This window comes from Micropterus salmoides, unplaced genomic scaffold (assembly GCF_014851395.1).
Source record: "Micropterus salmoides isolate LMB-PRFRI ecotype aquatic unplaced genomic scaffold, ASM1485139v1 Ms_hic_scaffold_13, whole genome shotgun sequence".
In the NCBI taxonomy this organism is placed as follows: Eukaryota; Metazoa; Chordata; class Actinopteri; order Centrarchiformes; family Centrarchidae; genus Micropterus; species Micropterus salmoides.
Genome location: NW_024040374.1, coordinates 2,702,433 through 2,722,330, shown reverse-complemented (window position 1 = coordinate 2,722,330; position 19,898 = coordinate 2,702,433). Strand labels below are relative to the sequence as shown.

The 19,898-nt window shown below is 41.4% G+C and overlaps 1 long non-coding RNA gene and 1 other non-coding gene across 2 annotated transcripts; both read left to right on the top strand.

The window, feature by feature from the left end:
- The first annotated feature begins 59 nt into the window (after positions 1-59).
- Positions 60-9,831, top strand: LOC119900265. Its single transcript, XR_005444037.1, has 2 exons — positions 60-349; positions 9,613-9,831. It is a non-coding gene; the product is annotated as an uncharacterized LOC119900265 (long non-coding RNA).
- A 4,945-nt stretch (positions 9,832-14,776) lies between these two features.
- trnag-gcc lies at positions 14,777-14,847 on the top strand. Its single transcript has one exon. It is a non-coding gene; the product is annotated as a tRNA-Gly (tRNA).
- The last annotated feature ends 5,051 nt before the right edge of the window (positions 14,848-19,898 follow it).

The window sequence follows — 19,898 nt, the reverse complement described above, 5'->3', positions numbered from 1 at the left end:
AAACATTCAACTCTTTAAATCCTTAGAATAATTTACTCTTGAGTGTTCAGCAGCGCTTTCATCTTCCCCCTGAAACAAAAAGGTGTTTGTTTCCATCTGGAAATTTGGCCTCTTGTCAAAAGACAGGCAAGTAAAAAAAAAAGTAAAGTGAGTCATGTGAACGTGTTGGTTATATTTCTCTTCACCTTTACTAATATAAATATTTTTTAATGTTACAGATAAGATGCACATCTAGATTTCCACCAGACAGAGAAATAAGCTGCAGCAGGTTAAGGTTTCCTCCGTGTTGACTTTCCCAAACCTCTGGAGGTTTCCACACCACTGGCCACATCCCCTGCTGGCATCAATGGTATGTGAGTGAATGCCATTGGTGGTACCCCCCACATGCAATACTGATAAAACATTCTTCTGGGCAGGTGTGTAGGTGGCCTCCATAATAATGCACTAAAACAATAATTGCTTTGCATATGTGTGTGTGTGTGTGTGTGTGACCACATGCTCAGTAGTGGGTGCAGCCAAAGAGTTATAGCTTTACTGTTCTGGGTTGTAGAAGCTGCAGTGTTCTGATGCACATGTCAGTCAGGACACCAGACACAGCTCCCACGCACGTGCAGACCAGACTGCATACCTCACTCTTTTTGCCAAATATCTTCAGAAGTGGTGCTCACCTTTCACATCTTAAGCAGACCTAGTTTCTGGCACTTTGCACCCCCCCCCCCCCCCCTGCACCTTCCCTGCTGTACGACCCCCATCGACCCCCCAGGATTACAAATTATTAGAAAGAAAATGTTCAGATTCTGCAGGCTCAGCATTACCCACCTGTTCGGCATATCCTCCTGTTCTGCAATAACAAACGCGAGAGGGGGGTACACACTGAGAAAATAAAGCAATCAGTATCAGCCATTGTGTGATTTCAACCACAGAAGCAGAAAAAGTGTTGAGACTGCATTATGAAAAACAAGCAGAGGGTAAGGAAACACCCCCAGAATAGCAAGAAAATATCTCCAGCTAAGATTAGTTTTCTTATTACTTGCCTTTTTTTTCTTTTTCTGCATTTTTTGTATGTCTGAAATATTCAGCTTCTGACTTTTGGCTTGTTTATTGTCTACCTGTCTGCACAGGGTGTGATTTACCTTCAGCACCCTTACCGTTTAAACTAATTCAGCAAAAAGACACTTTTGGTAAGCTCTCTTACACAGTTAGATCAAAGTTTATTTTGTCATACTGTGAAGGTGACAGGGTTCATACTTATGTGCTGTTATTGTTTCCCTGGCTGAAGAAAGCTGCTAACCTGGTTTTCAGACAATATATAAACAGCCTAAATAGAAATGATATTCTCAAGTTTTATGATGTTTCTGCTTGATTAGATATCATACAATGCAGGAGAGATCCCATGAGATAAAAGGTCATAACAAACATTTCACCTTGCCCTACACATCCAATGGGAGGCACCATATTTGAAGATTCAAGTGTCAGAACAGAGTGTGTTGTTTTTGCAGTTTGGGTATAATAGATCAAGAGAAAAGCTGGCACAGACCTGCACCTCTCATTTCTCAAACCATATGTTCAACTTGTCTGTGTTTGCTGTCTCAGCAAACTGTAATAAGACATAGGCTTACTATTTGTCTTACTCAACATATGCACCATTGTCTTTGACATTCTCTTCTCCGCCTCAAGGAAACTGATATTCTCTCGCTATTAATCTCTATGTCGTTACAGCATGTCTGTCTCAGTCAACATTCCTCTATGTTACATTCCCACAATGCAGCACATTGCAGGCCGTAAATCATTAATTGGAAATCCAAAGTCAATGACGGTACTCAGTAACACTGGCACAATGCACTTCATAATTTGAGGTTTTGTGGGAATGAAAGGATCTGGACAGATTTATTTGTTTCCTTCCTCCACATGTGATTTGAGTAGCAGCAAAGAGTCTTGCTGTCATCATGTGCTGTCTTCATATATGAGCTCGTCCATATATCAGCACACGCTGCACTCGCTGACCATGTTATGACCTGCACATCACTTTATACAAAAACCAGAAATTTTACATGCTTTGCACCATGGATCATGTTGACATCACTGTTATTTAGTGTTTAGTCAGTTGGACTGCTTGAAGTTCATCACAGTCTGCTACAGTACGCTTAAAGTTTATCTTGTTTTGGCGTTTTTCACCATCACAGTAACAGTTATTAGGTCAGTGTGGGGGTTGACATTCTGCGTCATTTAATCTATTAGCAAACTTTGTTTTTGATAATTGGTTAATTTCTTTCTTTCTGGCTCTAGGGATTTTCTCTCTCCTTTATGACTTTATAGATTAAGCAATTAATGGATAATCCCACAATTTGGATCTTATATTTTTTATTTGGGCCATCATCGCCCTAATTGACAACTGCACAAACTCTATCTGCTGATGAACACTGTGACAAAGTGTTGTAAGATCATAAAAAAGCCAGTAAGTGGACATTGAGATAAGATTTTTTTATCAAATTGCTGTTTCCTAAGGAATGATCCACACTCACCGTTTCTTTTCCCGCGGCCCTGTACGCAGGATAAGCGGTTGATGATGGATCGTTTCTTTCAGCTATGATAAGTAATTATTACAGAGATGTCAGAACATGGCTATATCACTAATAAGGACGTTCAGTGGAACAAGAAACATGAGCAGCCACGTTGTAAACAAGTCAGCAGTTTAGCCAGATTATTTAAATCACTTTCTCTGAACGTAAAACTGAACATGAGCACATCTAAAAAGTCAAAATAGTCCCTCATTGCACAAGAAAATTGTATGCACATCTACAGTTGTAGTAGTCAAAGTTGAAGCAGTAAGTGGCTCTGTAAACTTTCATGGAGGTTCACAACAATGGACGGACACTTTCAGTAAAAAATTAAGTCTGTTTTTTCTTTCAAATAAATTTGAATGTTGTTGTATGGTTATAACCTTTCTAACAATCTGACTGCTTATGTTTCTTTACCCATCTTTTTAGCTGTGTTCTTAGATCTTAGAGCAGTGGTCGGCAATAGGCGGCCCACGGGCCAGAACCGGCCCGCCAGCAATAATATTTGGCCCGTGGCCAGATTGCTAGCAGAAAAATAAAAATGAAATAAATTGATAGCGGCTAATCCTGAAATAGATCTCAGTCATGACAGCTACAGAGTCTCTGGCTTACTTGACACACCTCTGAAAAAGCCGTCCATAAACGTGTGATTCCAGATTCCCCTGAATTTCCTCAGGGAAATGAAAATTTGTGTTCATAGGTTTATGAATGCGGATCAAACGCCGGGACAGACACGCCCTGCAGCACATGCTTTATTACTAGCATGTGAAAAAGTCCTTATAGGCTAATCAATTTGTTTAACAATTAAGGGAGAAAAAAAGTCCACCGGATTTTGTGATCGATCATACAACTCTCCCCCTAGGGAGTCCCGCGCTCTACCCACTAACCTAAACTTGCACATGAGTATCTAAAGGACTCGAAATAATTTAACTGAAATAATGTTCTGGCCCGCCATGTAACGGCATGTAAATTTGGCCCGATGTCAGACTTATTTGCCAACCACTGTCTTAGAGATTACTTTCATGAGCACCAAGTCACTTTTTGGTCTGAATATTTGATCTGTAATTATCTGCTTGAATTCAAAATTCATGTTTGTCATGTTTAATTTCATTGAACTCGTGATTTGAAAGAGGCGGCGTCAATTTGCGACTGGTAGCAATTTGTCTCATCCCATCCCTCATAGAAATGAATGGGGAGTGAATTCCGGTGTGACTGCAACCTCAATGTATTTTAGGCCAGGCTCAGGGGCGTAGGACTGGGGCGACAAAGGGGAATGAGTATGTAGGGCCCTCATGTGAGGAGGGCGCATAACGATGCTAGAATGAATAGCCATGGATGTGGGAGGGGCCCATAGAGAATGCCAATGTACAGGGTCCAGCATTTTGTGCTACACCCCTGGACAGTAATGGACCTAGGGAGATCAATGCTATATGATTGAAATAACGGCCAAAGCTATAAAAACAAGATCCAAGTTGTAATGAATTAATTTGATAATGAAAAGAAAAGTTCTAACTCTAAAAATGTAATCTGGCCTTGTATAAATTTTTAATGAGAATTCAAATGACAAAGGAAAGCAGAGCAAATTACTAAAATATATCCCAAATTTTCCCTTTACACTCTTCATCAGGTTTTTTAAATTAGTTTTACCAGCGTTTCCTCTTAAAAACATTTTCTCACAGTATTCAGCACATTCCAAGGGTCTAACAGATTTGTAATGAATTAAGCATTCCTTTAAGCAGCCAAACGAAGGCCTTTCTTATCAACAGAATGTATTTCAACTTGGTAAATATCTTTATAACACAGTCCAAATGTTTTAAGATAGTCAGCGTTGTGTCGCACTGCTTTTATTATACTGCTTAGCCAACACAGCCATTTTCAATCTTGACTTTTCCCCCCCCTCACAGTTTGGTTGCTTTACTATCAGGAGAATGATTAAAATGTAATTTTGTTGAATGATGTTGACTGTGGCTTACAGGGAAAAAGCATAAATAATGTGTACTGCCAGCTTCGTGTTGAGGAAAATCATTTGGTGCTCCTTAACTCAGCCAGGGTGCTGACAGCAAAGACAGGCCTCGTCCGTCATGGGGGAACATGAAGATCGGTTAATGAAGCAGGGTTCATTTCTGCAAGCTGATTATTGTATCTGGGATGTTTTGGAACCTTTAACTGACAAGGCTGTGCAGCATGTAGTAAAATCTGTTCAACTTGCAGTTAAAAAATGTTACTATTAGTATAATGGATGTTGGAAATCTGGTATTTCCATCATAATCAGAATTGACATCTAGCATTACAATCTAATGCTTTTCACTTTAAAGAAGCAAAGAAGATGAAATATATAATATATAACCGTATAAGGATGCCAACTTGGTTGGTAGACATCTGACCTTGTTAACATCCATAGACCCCATGCATTTGTTCTAAGGTTGGGACTGTATTGTTTTCAAGAAAGTTAAAATCCTGTAGTTATTGTTGTAACCGTATCTGAAATACCCTTTTCTGTGGATAGGACCCAAGTAAATAAATGTGTCAGTTCAGTCCTGTTTAGTTTTCATGTGTTTTCCAACTTGGACTAGGAAAGTTTCCACATCCTCAACAACCACCGCCTTAGTGACTTGGGTATGTGCTTTCTTGGAAAGCACAGGACTGACCTTTGCGTAAATGTTCCAGAAATGATAAGAGTTCCCATTATAACATTGAAGACTTATTGTAAATTGCACAAGTTGTCACCCTTTTTCTAGACATAAAATTGTGTAGCTTTTATTAAAATCTATTAAATGCCACGCATGCTTTCAAACCGTCGTTCTTTATTGATTACTGTAATGGGGGCTGCTGTACAGGAATGAGCTCTTCCTGTTATATCTGTTTTCAATAAATTGGTGGAATGAACATGGCCTGACCGCTCTCTGTCACTGTCTGCATGACATGGTTAGAGAAACATCTGGAGGCAAGAAGAGGAAGACAAAAAGAGAAATGTGTAGGCCTGAAAAGGTGAAGAGAGAACCAAAAAAAAGTGAACTCACTGTAGGTTTTTAATAAAGGCAGCTGCATGTGGGAGCAAAGAGAAGCAAAGAGGTTAGGGTTCGAGCATGTGTTATGATGTGTTTGTGGTAAAGTCTGCGCCATTTGTTTGGGCTGCAGTTAGATATGCCTGGCAGCTCTCAGTAGGAGGTCTGACTCCTGCCCAGCAGAGGCTCACTCTAATTGGTCAAACAGGCAGTGTGGCACCTTGGATTGAACTTGTGCCAGGAGGCTAGTTATGGCATACTTAGCAACATACTGAAGAAAGATCCCAGTCATGTGCTCACAGTCACTGACTGTCAGCAGTCCTCCTTGCCGGATGGAGGAGGAGACTGCATTGGAAGGAGATACAAGGCTAGACAATCTCGCCTGAAGCTCTCAGGTTGACCAACTCAAGTGACACTTTCCTGAGAGTGCGCCAGTTCCAGGCTGCTAAGAGGATCAGTTTCCCCTTCCTGTCCTGACACACATACCCAGCTAGCGCCACTCAGAAGTCTTCAGGTTTGCCGCTCACCAGGCACAATCGTTTCAAACACTCTTCCACGCTTTCTAAAAGCCATGCGGCCCTGCAGCAAGGACGGGATCAGAGAGTGATTCACTGCAAAGACAAAGTCCCCGCTAAGAGGATTGAGATCTAAAACCTAACTCTCACATATTCTAGCTGTAACTACAGGTAGGTAGCGGGCAAAGACCAGAGGTACAGTAATACCACTTCAAACACAAGAGTAGTAGTGATTATTGAGGAATGCATTGGGATTGGGGGGAGGCGCAGACAGGTGTCTAATCTTGGATCTTAGATTGGCGAGTCACATGTAGTGATGTCATCTCCAGAGAGCCGGGCACGTGTTCCAAGTCAACAGATCCTTATGAAAAATCTGTGAATTTAGAGAAGGGAGGAAAGAAGCCATCTGCGAAAACAGATGTTTCACCCAAATTACAAACTTTAAAAAAAAACTTTTAATGATGTCTAACAATCCAATGCTGACAGTTTTCAATGTGACTATTTTTAAAAACTTCACAAATGAAATCCCATTTACCGCCACTGTTTTGGGGTAGTAGCATACATCTCACAGACCGACAGAGCTGTAGATTTGAGTCTTTAGACTCTAGATTTATAGCTGCTCTAATCTAATATTTTTATATTAACAGTAGATGAAATCACTATGAGTAATGGCGAAGGTGTTGCTCTTAGTGACAGAGCATTATTACGCGACTCTGCTTTACTCCCCACCTCTAGTCCTAAGCTCTGTGGAGCATTTCAGCATCCTTCAGCTTTGTTTTGTTTTTTCTGCCTGCAACTTTACTCTTTTGGTTCACTCAGTGCTCTCATCAGCATTATTATGTAATTGACAAAAGGTCTGATAAGGCCACTTTACGCTGCCAACCCAGCACCAAATTATTTCAGGTTTTTACCTGGTCCTGGAAAAGTACTGACCAAACCAGCCAGGCCTCGCATATCTACAAGCCTTGAGTATTAAATTATTAGGCTTAAATGCACTGAAAGTTTTTGATCTCAGTTTAAAAAAACCCACAAAAAACACACAAAAGATAAAAACGTTCAAATGTTCTGTCACTTGTGACTTGAATTCCACTTGCCCACCAAGTATTTGAGGTGTGACTTTTACTCACTCCAAAGGACTTAAAAAGAGCTCTGCAAATGAATAATATTTTGGCATTTGGGTGAACTGATGGTTTACATTGTTATTACATAGAGATGATGAACAGCAATTGGAGCTTACGGATCCGAAATCAAAAGATGAAAGCTAAGAAAACACACTTTCTTTCTTTGTACCTGATAAAGGCACAGGTGTTAGCGTGACAGAAAGTGCTGCCAAAGAGGCCAAAGTACAGCCATTATGAATGAATGTAACCCCTGTATATTTTGACACATGTTGGAGCCTGACCTGACACTGAGCAGGTGTGTGCCAGAATGGGCTAAAAGGCAGCATGTCCTGCACACCAGCTGCAGAGTGGCTCTGGCTGAACCCTGCCGCCTGCTAAACCTGTGCGGCTGACGTGCTGTTTGGATTGCGAGTGACTGATTAGGTCGTGATGTGGAGCCCTTCCACCACAATGTGTCTTAGCTGCTGCACTCAGACAGCTAACAACTTATCTGAGCAACACCTAGCTGTGGCCTAATGGATGGCTTCCATGTTGGACATGTGGAGAGGCTGACGGGCTGTATAGGAAAATGTAGGTGTGGCCATAATGTTAGATGTGTCAGATGGTGTACGGAGCAACCTCTCAGACCCCTACTTTATTGGATTCTGTTGTTAAACCAAAAACTTGTTTTTTTCTTATTAATTATTATATTGATCATTTTATCATTTAATGAATAAAATGGCAATAGTGGATGCCCATACAGTAAGAGCTTAAGATGCCATCATGTTCTATTCAACTAACAGCACAAAACACAAAAGTTATTCACTGTACAATGGTACATTACTTACTAAAGTAGCAGAAACTTTTATTTGAGACACTCTTGCCGCATAATCCAGTTCTTCACACATCTCATCAGGCCCAGTATATTCCAAACACTAATATTTTTGCAAAAGATTGCAAGAATGGTGCAGCTTCTACTTTGTCACAAGCAAGGTCGATATTAATATTTGTTTGTTACAACTATCCATGCTTATAATTGAAAAGCTGGGTATTTAGCTATATTTGGGAGACATAAGACAAATATTGTTAAGGTCGGTTGTGTGCTCAGGCAGATAATAGGTTGTAGGACCCAGAAGCAGACTCCAAATATAATTTATTTAACAAAGTCACAGAGGTGAGCACACTACAATAAGTGGTAGGAACTCGAGGAAGCCCAAACAAACCAAGGTCATCCAAAGAACAGGCAGTAGTGACAAAATATTCCAAATGCAGGGAAACAAACAAACAAAGGACTGAGCACATTTAATGCAGGGGCAAACGAGCGAGGAAGGAGCAAACAGCTGATACATCAGGTAATCAGGACAGTGTGAAACTAGACACTGACACCAGACACAGACGATTTCACAATAAAACAGGAAGTAAATCATTTGACAACAAACCAGGACGGAAGTAACAGAATACAACGGAACTCATGCATAACTAACAGACAAAACCTAAACAAGAACACAGAACTAGAACACGGGGACAGGGAGTGAATCAACAACTAACAAAATGAAACGAAAATACAGAGACAGGGAATGAAAACATAGACACACAGAGGGTGGATTAATCAAAATACAACCAGAAAAAAACATACAAAACCCATAACAAATTTTGTATCCGTGCAGCACATAGGCCTACTGTATGTTTGGAATATACTGCTTTTAATCAAATTTTTGCCAACATTTGGCTACTTGCACAGCTTACATTTGTTGCTACCATGTTTTGCTGATCTGTTGTTTACAACTTGCTACAGTAAACAGATAGTCAAGCCAACAATAAATTCAGAGCTCTTTATTTAGCTATATTTTGCCCCAAAATATTAGTGTTTGGAACATACTGAACATGCAAATGGACAAAGGAGTGGGAATGGTGTAAGATAGGTTTTAGAAGTGTCCATAGACATGTTGATACTTTTGCCATAAGTCTTTAATGCCTCTTGAATCCATCATAACTAATGTCAGATGTCAATGTGAGCCACAAACCTTTAAGAGACATCTTTTGGTGAGAGTTTGATACTCAAAAATAGGTTTTCTGTAGATTATTCCTTCTGAAATTACCAAAAGTATGTGTGTGCTTCCTTTCTATCCATACGGACACGTGTAACTGTGCACCACACATCAGTGATTCTGTAAAGGGCATTTTGAGCTCTGCAAATTGGGCAGAAAAGAAGAGAGAGAGTGAGTGTGTTTGGGGGAGAAGTTAATGGTTCCCCCCGCTTATCGCTTAGCAGAGAAGCAGAGTGAGGCGGCGGCGGTGTGGTGTTGGTGGTGGGGGGGTGGCAGTAAAGTAGGTTGGTAAAGTAAATAAACTGTGCTTCTCTGTCAGCAGTGGAAAAAGAGAGAAGAATGAAAATGTAAGCTCACTCCATCTTTTAAATCTGTGTCCCCTGCAGGACCTTGAGAACAACATATTTCCCATCAGACAGCAGATTAATCTCATGTAACTCATGCACGGTCACATCCTGGTCGTCTTGCAGTGCTGGGAAGGTTGTGTGGGAGTCCAGCGGCAGAGGGATGACATTGGAAGATGGAAGGAAGGGCTCGGTTCATGCATCATATCATCTGATTTGCGGGGGAAAGAGCAATAATAAAGATGCAGGGAATAAAAGCAATATTGTCGTCTGGGCCGACATCTCTCTGAAGAGCAGCCTCTTATAGGTCGTGTTTCCATGCCACCTGCTCTGCATTACAAGGCTGCAGAGACGCTGACAAGGAAGTCTTCAGGCTGGTGTTTATGCAAACCCTGTGAGACAAGTAAAACGGATCAGTTTTCTGATGGAGTTATCAATGTGGACAGATTAATGAACAAACTAACTGCTTCACATTGGAAAAAATAATAAACCTGTGCAGATTATAGGCTTTAGAGCTGTAACAAAACTACTAGTACAAAGACACAGCGGAGAAACTTCCGAAGCATGACAATGAAAGGTATTACATAAAAACAGACAGCTCCACTTGAGATTAATCTTAAATTTCAGTCGTTGTTAAAAATTATATATTTATTGTCATATCCTCACATCTATTGCCAAGAAAACAACGGATATTGTACATGTCGTACATACGTACTGTATTAAGCTCACATTGCAGTGTGACTGTTATTTAATTGTAAAGTATACTCATAGTTGTAATCCTCAAGGCCTCGGTATGCTTCAAACAAACTAAAACATACGACACGTACATCATATTTGATGTGTAAAACAGTGTAGTCAAGACCACCAAAACTGAGATCAAGTCATGACCGAGACCAGAGTGCATTGAGATTGATGATGCGTTCCATTTACCTCAGAAGTCACAGGTGGAAGCTGGGAATGACATCACACCCGAGTTGACGGCGTTCAGCTAAGTCAAAACACCTCGCTTGGCCAGCTATTCTTTACAACTAGCCAAATTAGCCATTGTTAGCAACGCCAGTTGATAAACGCTTTGTGCTGTATTTAAGTATACCAAACACAGTAGCACAGACAGCAGTTGGATATTTCTACGAGACAGAAGTATATAGAAGTGCTAATAAACAGTATAAACTTTTACTAACTGTTGCTACTCAGAGCAGCCATCTTGAATCACAAAGCCAGGGGTAGAGCGGTTCTTCAGACTTTCCGAGTAAATCCAACTTAAGGGGGTGTTCCCTTTGAAATTTCAGACTTTGAATTCGAAAAATTCTGAATTCCCATGTCAAATGGAACGAACAATGAGACAAGAACAAGACCAAGTTAAGACCAGATTACTAAAAAGAAAACCAGGGACATTTCCGGTTTGGTGGGCAATATCATCATCATTAAAATATTTAATGTTATTATCTATGAAATAGGAAAAATTGATAAAATTGGGTATCAGCCTATTCAGTCCTCCAAAGTTGGTATTTGTGTTGTCGGCAGAGAATGCCATGACTTTGTTTACCAGGTAAAATCTTTCAATGACCACCAGGATGTTACAATTTCCTCCCGCTGTCTCTCCTTTCAATTCAACAACATCATACCTATATATACATACATTCATTCAGCTGCCACTTGTATCCAAAGCAACTTACAATTGCTATATATGTCAGAGGTTGTGCGCCTCTGGAGATACTAGGGGTAAAGTTTCTTGCTCAGGGTGTCTCACAGTGGATTCGAACCTGGGTCTCTCACTCCAAAGGCATGTGTCTCATCTCCTGCTACATCACCACAAGCAAATCAAGCAGTTTTGTTCCAACAGATGTGCTGCCTTTATATATCTTACATCATCTTACATCTGCTATTGGTCCATGATTGGACACATGAGTGGACAGGGACACAAATTCAACCTTGTCTAGGTCCTGTGTTACCAAAGTATTTGCCCATGGTCTAACAAATTACTCACTGTGGTGTCACATTTTGTCATAGTACATGTAAACTTTGGCTTCTGTGTCTGTGGCTGTGCAGTCCATGGGTCTGTGTCGTAGTATGCAAAGTGACCCTCCTGCCCTGCTAAAACATATTGTTGTGTCACTCTTCTTAAGCTCTTAACTTTTTCTCCTCCTCCTCTTTCTTCTTTTTCTTCCTTTCCTACTCTTTACCTTTCCGCCTCACTCTTCTACACTCTCCTTGCTATACTCCCTTAATTTTTCCTTCTTGCTAAAATAATCTTTTTTATATCAAAAACATTGTCTGGAATAATAGACTGGCAAGCTTTATAATCATGTCTTAACCTTTCCTCATCTGTCTCCTTTATTCTTCTTTCTATCCAGTCACCCTCCTCTCTTTCCTTTACACTCTACCTGGCTTGGAAAGAAGAAGAAAGAAGTTTGTAGTGATGTTATGGATTCACTTGACTCTTGGTAGCTTCTGGCTGAGTTTTCCATGTGGGTATGCGCTAAAAGTACCATGAGCAAGTATTTAGTCGAAGAAGAAGACTGATATTAAGCTGCTATAATGAGCAGCTCCATCTGTTGGCCGATAATCACAACGCAACGCGAGATGTCAGCTGGTAGGCTCTGCTGCCTGGCTCCATAAAAAATTATTTCACTTTGCGGTCTCTTTTTAATGCACAGCTAAAAACAGAGATATTTCCGGAGACGGCTCCAGACAAGGACAGGCCACCAAAAACGTGTACTGTGCAGTAGTAATGTGCAGATCAATACTAAAGTATCGATATTTCTGATACCAACATTTCCTGCTCTAGGATTGATAGTCATACAAAATGATTGATATCTAAAATCAGTGCTTTATCATAAATATTGTACTGTCACAAGGATGGTCTGAATATTAGTATTATTATTGAAAGGAAATACTTTTCCTTCCGCCTTTCAAAGTCATGCTTGGGCTATGGCTCTGAAACGGAGCTTCTTTACATTTCCCACGACTGAATACTGACTTGGCTGACTGTAAAAGCAGTCACGTCTGGCGGTATTTTAGCTGTGAAGGTAATAATGGCACTGTTTTTGATGTGTGTGCAAAGACAGTGAAATACTTTGGCAACACCGCAAACTTCGCTAAACATCTGAGATTAAGTCAAAATAGTATGATGATGTTAAGAAGCGGCAGTTCTGAGCAGGATATTTTTTATTATAATTAAAGAATATGACAGTAGTTTAATGTCTTGTCATTATGCAGCTATTATTTGGAATTGGGAAGGCTACAGCATCCATCCAGACATCCATTCATTGTCAACTGCTTATCCTGCGTACAGGGGGGCTGGAGCCAATCCCAGCTTACATCGGGCGAAAGGTGGGGTACACCCTGGACAGGTCTCCAGTCCATCGCAGGGCCACACATAGACAAACAACCACTCACACTCACATTCACACGATTTTAGAGACACCAATTAACCTAGCCTGCATGTCTTTGGATGGTGGGAGGAAGCCGGAGCACCCCGGGGAGAACCCACGCAGACAACCTACAGCCAACTCCTTATTTCCTTCATACAAAAACAGGAGGGGGGAGGTCACATTAAACTAGAAATAAAATATGTAAAAAAGTATTGGTATCGGTAGAGTACGAGTCCCACACTGCATAACACACATTACAAAGTTAATGTTAATTTTCTTACCATAACACTGAAATAACAATCATCTATCTTTAAGGTGATTTACACTGAAGAGGGTAGATGTGTATTTTTCTTATAAGTAGCGCTCTTTAAAGTAACGAGCTGTGTGCTTATGGCCAGGCAAAGCAGCCTATTTAATCACATTTTTCATAGAAGTGGAGGCGCATTGCCCGGTCTCCACTCTCTGCTGACACATCTCTAGCTCTCTCACCCAAGTGACAAATTGCTGGCAAGCAACTGAAACTAGAACCTGAAACGAACAAAGGTAGCCAATATGTATAGCTAATGTTTGCAAAATCTCTTTGGGTGAGGGGTAAAGAGATTTCTGAAGAGTTTTGGTACAGAGGTAGATTTCTAATGTGTGCAAGCTGGCCTTTCTAGCCTAACTTACCTTTCTAATTCTCAAGTGCCAATAAAAAGTTGACGTGGTCCCAGGCCTTTCAGTAAACATTGTATTTGAGAATTTACATGCTGCTGTGTGTTTTCTTTTGGACATTGTTTTGCAGCTGAACACTTTATGGTTTCCGTAGCCAAATTGTATTGCAGAAGACTTGGCTGACATCTCCTCCCAGACAGCCACATCATTTTCTCCTGCTCCCCCTGCATTCTCGTAACACGAGTGTGTGTGTGAAGGCTGGCGGGGGAGGGGTGACAGATGTTAACAGTAACAAAAAATTAAAATTAAAAATGAGTAATAGTTATAGGTCAATAAATCGTTATTTTCTCAAATCCACTCCGCGTCTGTACCGGCATTTGAGTCCGCCTAGTTAATTGGTATATAATTCAAACTAACGACGTGCGAGCGGTGTGCACTTAACTAGTCACGTTCATTGGTGTAGCCTGATGAAGCAGAGACCAAATTAAACAAGACAAACCTTTTTAAATAATAAACCATTCCAATCATATCCATATCAAATAAAAGGACTGTGTTTTATTCTTTTTTTCACATTTTTCACAACTCAAGTTAAATTCATGACTACTTGTACTTCTATTTGAGTAATTGTTTTTGCAAAGTAACAATGCTTTTACAATAGTACAGATTATTTATCCACCTATGCAATGAAGTGATATCCTTGCGGTCTTAAATTCAAGGTCGTCTTTGTCTGAGACAGAGACAAGATCGAAAAAATACGCAGTCAATTCAGACACGAGACTGAGACCTTGAAAAAGTCAGATATTGAGTACAACGACAACACAACATGTGTGACACGTCATCTGAAAGTAGTTGTTGTGTCGTATAATTGAGGATAATGGTCGCACCTTTTGAGACAGTCTCTGGTGTTCCACTCGCAATTGGACATGAAAAGTGGCAAATGAGTTGCGTGAAGAATGAGCTTGAGTACAATAATTGTGGAATGCAGACACTTCAGACACCATTAGACAACCCAACAAGCACTTAATTTGAAACACTGAGGGCTTTGCGCCCTACACATTCTTACTCCCGACTTGTCACATATTGACCCTTGGTCAAGGCCCTTTGGCGTCATTTGTAGACGTTTAGGGCTGCGCGGTCAAGTTAGCAACGTTAAGTGTTATGACCCTGGATGACCACCCGCATTGGTGGTTCAGTGGTAGAATTCTCGCCTGCCACGCGGGAGGCCCGGGTTCGATTCCCGGCCAATGCACCAGCTCAGGAAGTCTGTACCTCTCTGTCCATTGAAGACAGTTTGAATTATGATGTTGTTAAAACCACTGTCCTTCGTGCCTATGAGTTAGTGCCAGAAGCATATAGGCAAAAATTTAGAGCTTGTGAAAAAACTGCCACCCAGACGTATGTAGAGTTTGCAAGAGAGAAAGGTACTCTTTTTGATAAATGGTGTCAGGCCAGTAAGATAGCAACGTTATTGGATCTGCGGGAACTTGTGTTGTTGGAGGAATTTAAGAATCGGCCCCCAGTTGCAAATTGTGAAGTTTATTTGGATGACATTGTGGCCTATTCGTCAACTTGGTCTGATCACATGAGGACCCTCAGAGTGATTTTTGAACGCTTGTGCGCTGCTTCCCTTACACTCAATCTGGCTAAATGTGAGTTCGGGAAGGCTGTTGTTACCTACTTAGGTAAACAAGTAGGTCAAGGTCGTGTCTGCCCAGTTACTGCCAAAGTACAGGCAATCTTAGATTTCCCAGCTCCTCAGACACGTCGTGAGCTCCGTCGTTTTCTGGGGATGGCTGGGTACTACCGTGCGTTCTGCAAAAACTTTGCTGATGTGGTAGCTCCTTTAACCAGTTTGGCAAGTCCCAAAACTCTTTTCCAGTGGTCAGAAGAATGTCAGATGGCTTTCGAGGCTGCCAAAGTTCTCCTCTGCAGTGAGCCTGTGCTCGCCGCCCCAAACTTCACTCGTCCATTTAAGCTGGAAGTAGATGCCAGTGCGCTTGGTGCGGGTGCAGTGCTCCTGCAGGAGGATGTGCGAGGCATTGATCACCCCATTTGCTACTTTTCCAAAAAGTTCAAAAGACACCAGCTGCATTACAGCACCATTGAGAAGGAGGCCTTATCATTACTGTTAGCATTACAACACTTTGAAGTGTACCTTGGGTCTAGCCATGTGCCAACCATCGTCTTCTCTGACCACAACCCCCTGGTGTTCTTGACTCGAATGCAAAATAGCAACCAGCGTCTCATGCGCTGGTCCCTATTACTGCAGGACTTTAATATTGAGGTTCGTTACAAAAAGGGTTTAGAAAATGTTATGGCTGATGCTCTCTCTAGGTCTTATTGAATCAAACCTTTTTCTTAAGAGGAAAATGTTTGATCTTGGGTGGGGAGGTGTTATGACCCTGGGGTCATATTTTGTTGTTTATCTCTCCTGGCACTGTCAGCTGTTATCCTCCATTAGAGTGTGTGAGTGTATGCAGGTACTGGAGAACAGGTGGACGCACTGGATTGGTCTGGTTGAGCTGATTGGAGCCTCCTGATTGGGCATCTGGATGACAGCAGCCATCTTAAGCCCTACGGACAGGAACTCTGCCCCTCTCTCTGCCATTCCCAACCTGCCTGAGGACTGTGTGCTATGTCTGTGTTTATTGTACATAGTGAACGGTTGTGACTATATTCAACTTAGATTGTAAGTAGTAACGTAGTCCTTCTGATTGTCTTATGACAACCTGGTTTTGTTGGCTTTGCCATTTTTGTTTCTAGGAAGCAATTTCCTTTTGTTGTAGCTATATTGTGTCAGCTACTAGCAGTGAGTAGGAGTGAGAAGCCCTTTCTTTTGTTTGCACTGTTTTCTCCTGTTTTTGGACTTAGAAGCCTAGTTTTAGAGCTTTGTCTTTTCTTTACCTTTTGGTTTTGGGTTTAGGAAAGATTTAGGTTTTTTCTTAGTGTTTTGGTTGTTGTTTTGGGCACTGCTCATCTCCGAGGTATAATAAAAACTGCTAAATTGTATTTGTTGTGTACTGGCCTTGTTTGGGAATGGGAAGAGTGGGAGGCCACACATTTATGTTACCTCCAGGACACCCCTAGACCTTGGGACGTAACATTAAGCAACAACAAATATGCAACGTCCAGTAAAGTTAGCAACAATGAATACGCAACGTCCGGTTACACTTTCAAAATAAAACTCCAGCGTTTCGAAACATCGCCATTTTGAAATGGCACGTTATTAAAGCCGTGAAATGTTGCACTTTAGTTAGGTATAGGCACAAAAAGTACTTTGTTGTAGGCAACAAAACTACTTGGTTAAGGTTAGGAAAAGATCATGGTTTGGGTTAAAATAACTCACGCAAGTTAACTAACGTCACTTGCATAACTTACAAAAAATATTTAGTGTTGAGTTTTTGTTTCACACGGGACACGAAAAACGCTCTCCTGGGCTTCCCCCAGTACAGGGATCCCCAGTGCGTTACAAACTGACGCCGATGGGTCTTGACCATGCATCCATATGTGACGAGTTGGGGAGTGGTAGAACACGTCTCTTTATTCTTTTTTTTTCTGTGATTTTAATGAAATGGGTCTGGGTACTGTTCAAAATTAGTGAAAATGTTTTGGCCACAGGGGGCAGCAAACATATCTTGAGCAGGAGAGCAAGAGCATCTTGTGCCTGTCTTTACATTGCAAGAAAGCACGCACACAATCTGAGGGCTGAGAGGATTGATCACATCATGTTGTTTTAATAAAGCAGGAGACAGTCAGCAGTGTTGTCTGACACAGCAATACTGAAGTCAAATGCCCAGTGTCAGCAGTCATCTTTCACATTAATCTTCCACGTTATGTGAAATGCGCATATGTTCTCTCTTCTGGCTTCACATTCAGTATGTGCGTGCATTCAATTTAAGCAATTTATGAAAACTAAGAAAGTAAGACTCAGGTAAAAAAAAAAAATACTGCTTTATCGATAAAATGTCATGATTACAGTGCACTTGCAGCTGAAGCGACACAGGGATAACTACTTTGCAGTCAGAGTGCTTCTTTTCACCCTGAACAACTTGTGCATGTCAAATTCATATTTCCTGACCATATAGTCTAATGTATTTTTGCCACAGCCACCTGTGAAATTCCTCACGTGAACTTTATTTCTGACACAAAATATTTGGGAGCTACTTGACATAATGAAGAAGAGAAAGTGAGTTAGAGAGAAAAAAAACACGCTGTCATGCACACACATGAACTCATCAAGGCATACACACACACAACACACACACACACACACACACACACACACACACACACACACACACACACACACATATATACATATCCTTTCTTGGAAAGCCACAAGTTTCTAATTATATCCTGGGTTTCAAATAAAAAGCGTTTACAGCCAATTCGTTTGCGTAAATGCCATTCCTGTCCGTGTGGAGAGATGTTACCATTTCTACCCCCGAGACAATAAATAGTTTATTGCTTTTATTTGTCAAGGCTTTATGTTGTATTGCCAAGCCCTCAGAAGAATAGAAAAAAAGCATATTTTCCCCACTAATGACTGTGTGTGATTTATAGAGTCTGTCTTTGACATGGGGGTGTCTGTGTTTCCAAACCGAGCATAATTAGACCTCTGGAGCTGCATGCAGCGCAAAACACATTCGACAGAAATGCTGTACTTCCCAGAGAGAATCTGAAGTGTGGTTTATGTACGATCCTGAACAGTCGGTGCATGAGAAAAAAACACTTGGAGGTGATCCCTTCCATGCACGGATGCACGGATACGCGCGCACACACAGAGGTCAATGATACCTGAAACAAACATAATGATTGGTTTTGACACACTTTCAGAATTAGATCCAAGGGGACAAGAAAGAGCATATAGATAGGCTCAGTGGGGATCCAAAGAGTTAGTCAAGCATGAGCTGTTCCCTGCCAAGCAGAGAAAGAACGGATCCCCCTCCCTCCTTCGTCCTCACTGACCCTGAATGCTCACTGAGTGATTTTAACAGGTCACAAAGGAGCAGGAGTTCACACTTTTTTTGACGCCCCTCACCCCCTCTCACTCCTCCTCCTCTTCTTTCCTTCTTCCTGTCTGTCTTTGCCTTTGTCTGTCTCTCGTTCCCTCTCTGTGTGGATGAGAAGAAAAAAGTAAAAAAGAGCAGGGACGTTTCTGTTTTGAGTCCCTGTCAAGTGAGTTCTAATGACACACTGCTCTCGTCCCCACAACATGTATTTTAGAGTAAATGAATCAGGCAGTACATGGCCTCATTAAGTTGAAAGTGCCGCTCTCTGCCGCAAAAGTACATGGTGCTTTGGAGCTGGTCCGTTCACACCAAGAGGCAGGCGGAGCTGCAACTCCAACATCGCACACATGCAAATGGAGTTTGTCTGTGTGTGTTTGATGGTGTACTCACTGCAGAGGCTGGAAGTGTGTGTGAGTATTGATCTATAAATCAACTGAGAAGTAATTCAGATTTTACTTTTCCACATTTGTTTATGGACTGCACTCAAGAGCTCAAACACTTTGCAGACTCAAGCTATTTGTCAAGGGCCCGGTACACCAAGCTGACGTGTATAGCAGCTGGGCACCCGTTGAGCATCTGTGGCCATCGACCATCATTTGAAGGTCTTGCGGTGTCGTAACCCTAGCCTCTTTGCCTGTAGTGGGCCCTTACCACTGGGTGTTTTGCTGACCATGTTGCTGAGAGAGAGGTGTCTGCTTTCTATTATTTTATTGCAAGTTATTATCAAATACATTTTCTTTATTTTAAACCTTTTTTTTTTTTAATTCCATAATGTGTTTTGTGTTGCAAAGACAGGCACAGAACGTCAGCTGCCAGTTGGCATTGTTTGTGCAGCGTCTTCACATGCAGCTTTTAACAGAGGACATTTTGTCAACACTTCATTTTACATTTACATGACATTTAGCTGACGCTTTTATCCAAAGCAACTTACAGTTGCTATTTATGTCAGAGGTCGCACGCCTCTGGAGCAATGAGGGGTTAAGTGTCTTGCTCAGGGACACATTGGTGGACGTGTCACAGTAGGGATTTGAACCCAGGTCTCTCACACCAAAGTTATGTGTCCTATTCACAGCGCCATCACCAGCACTTCATCTTTAAGTTGTGTCACTGCCCTTACAGGGATCAAACAATTCATGCTGTGTCATGTTAAAGTAAAATGCAGATTTTTGTTTGCTGAGGGTGTTATGGGTAATCGTAGGTTGCAGATGTTGGCCAAGAAGCTCGTGCAGACTACAAGACTTTCAGTGTCGGCCAATCACCGTGCGGCTCAGACGGCACAACTTGCTGT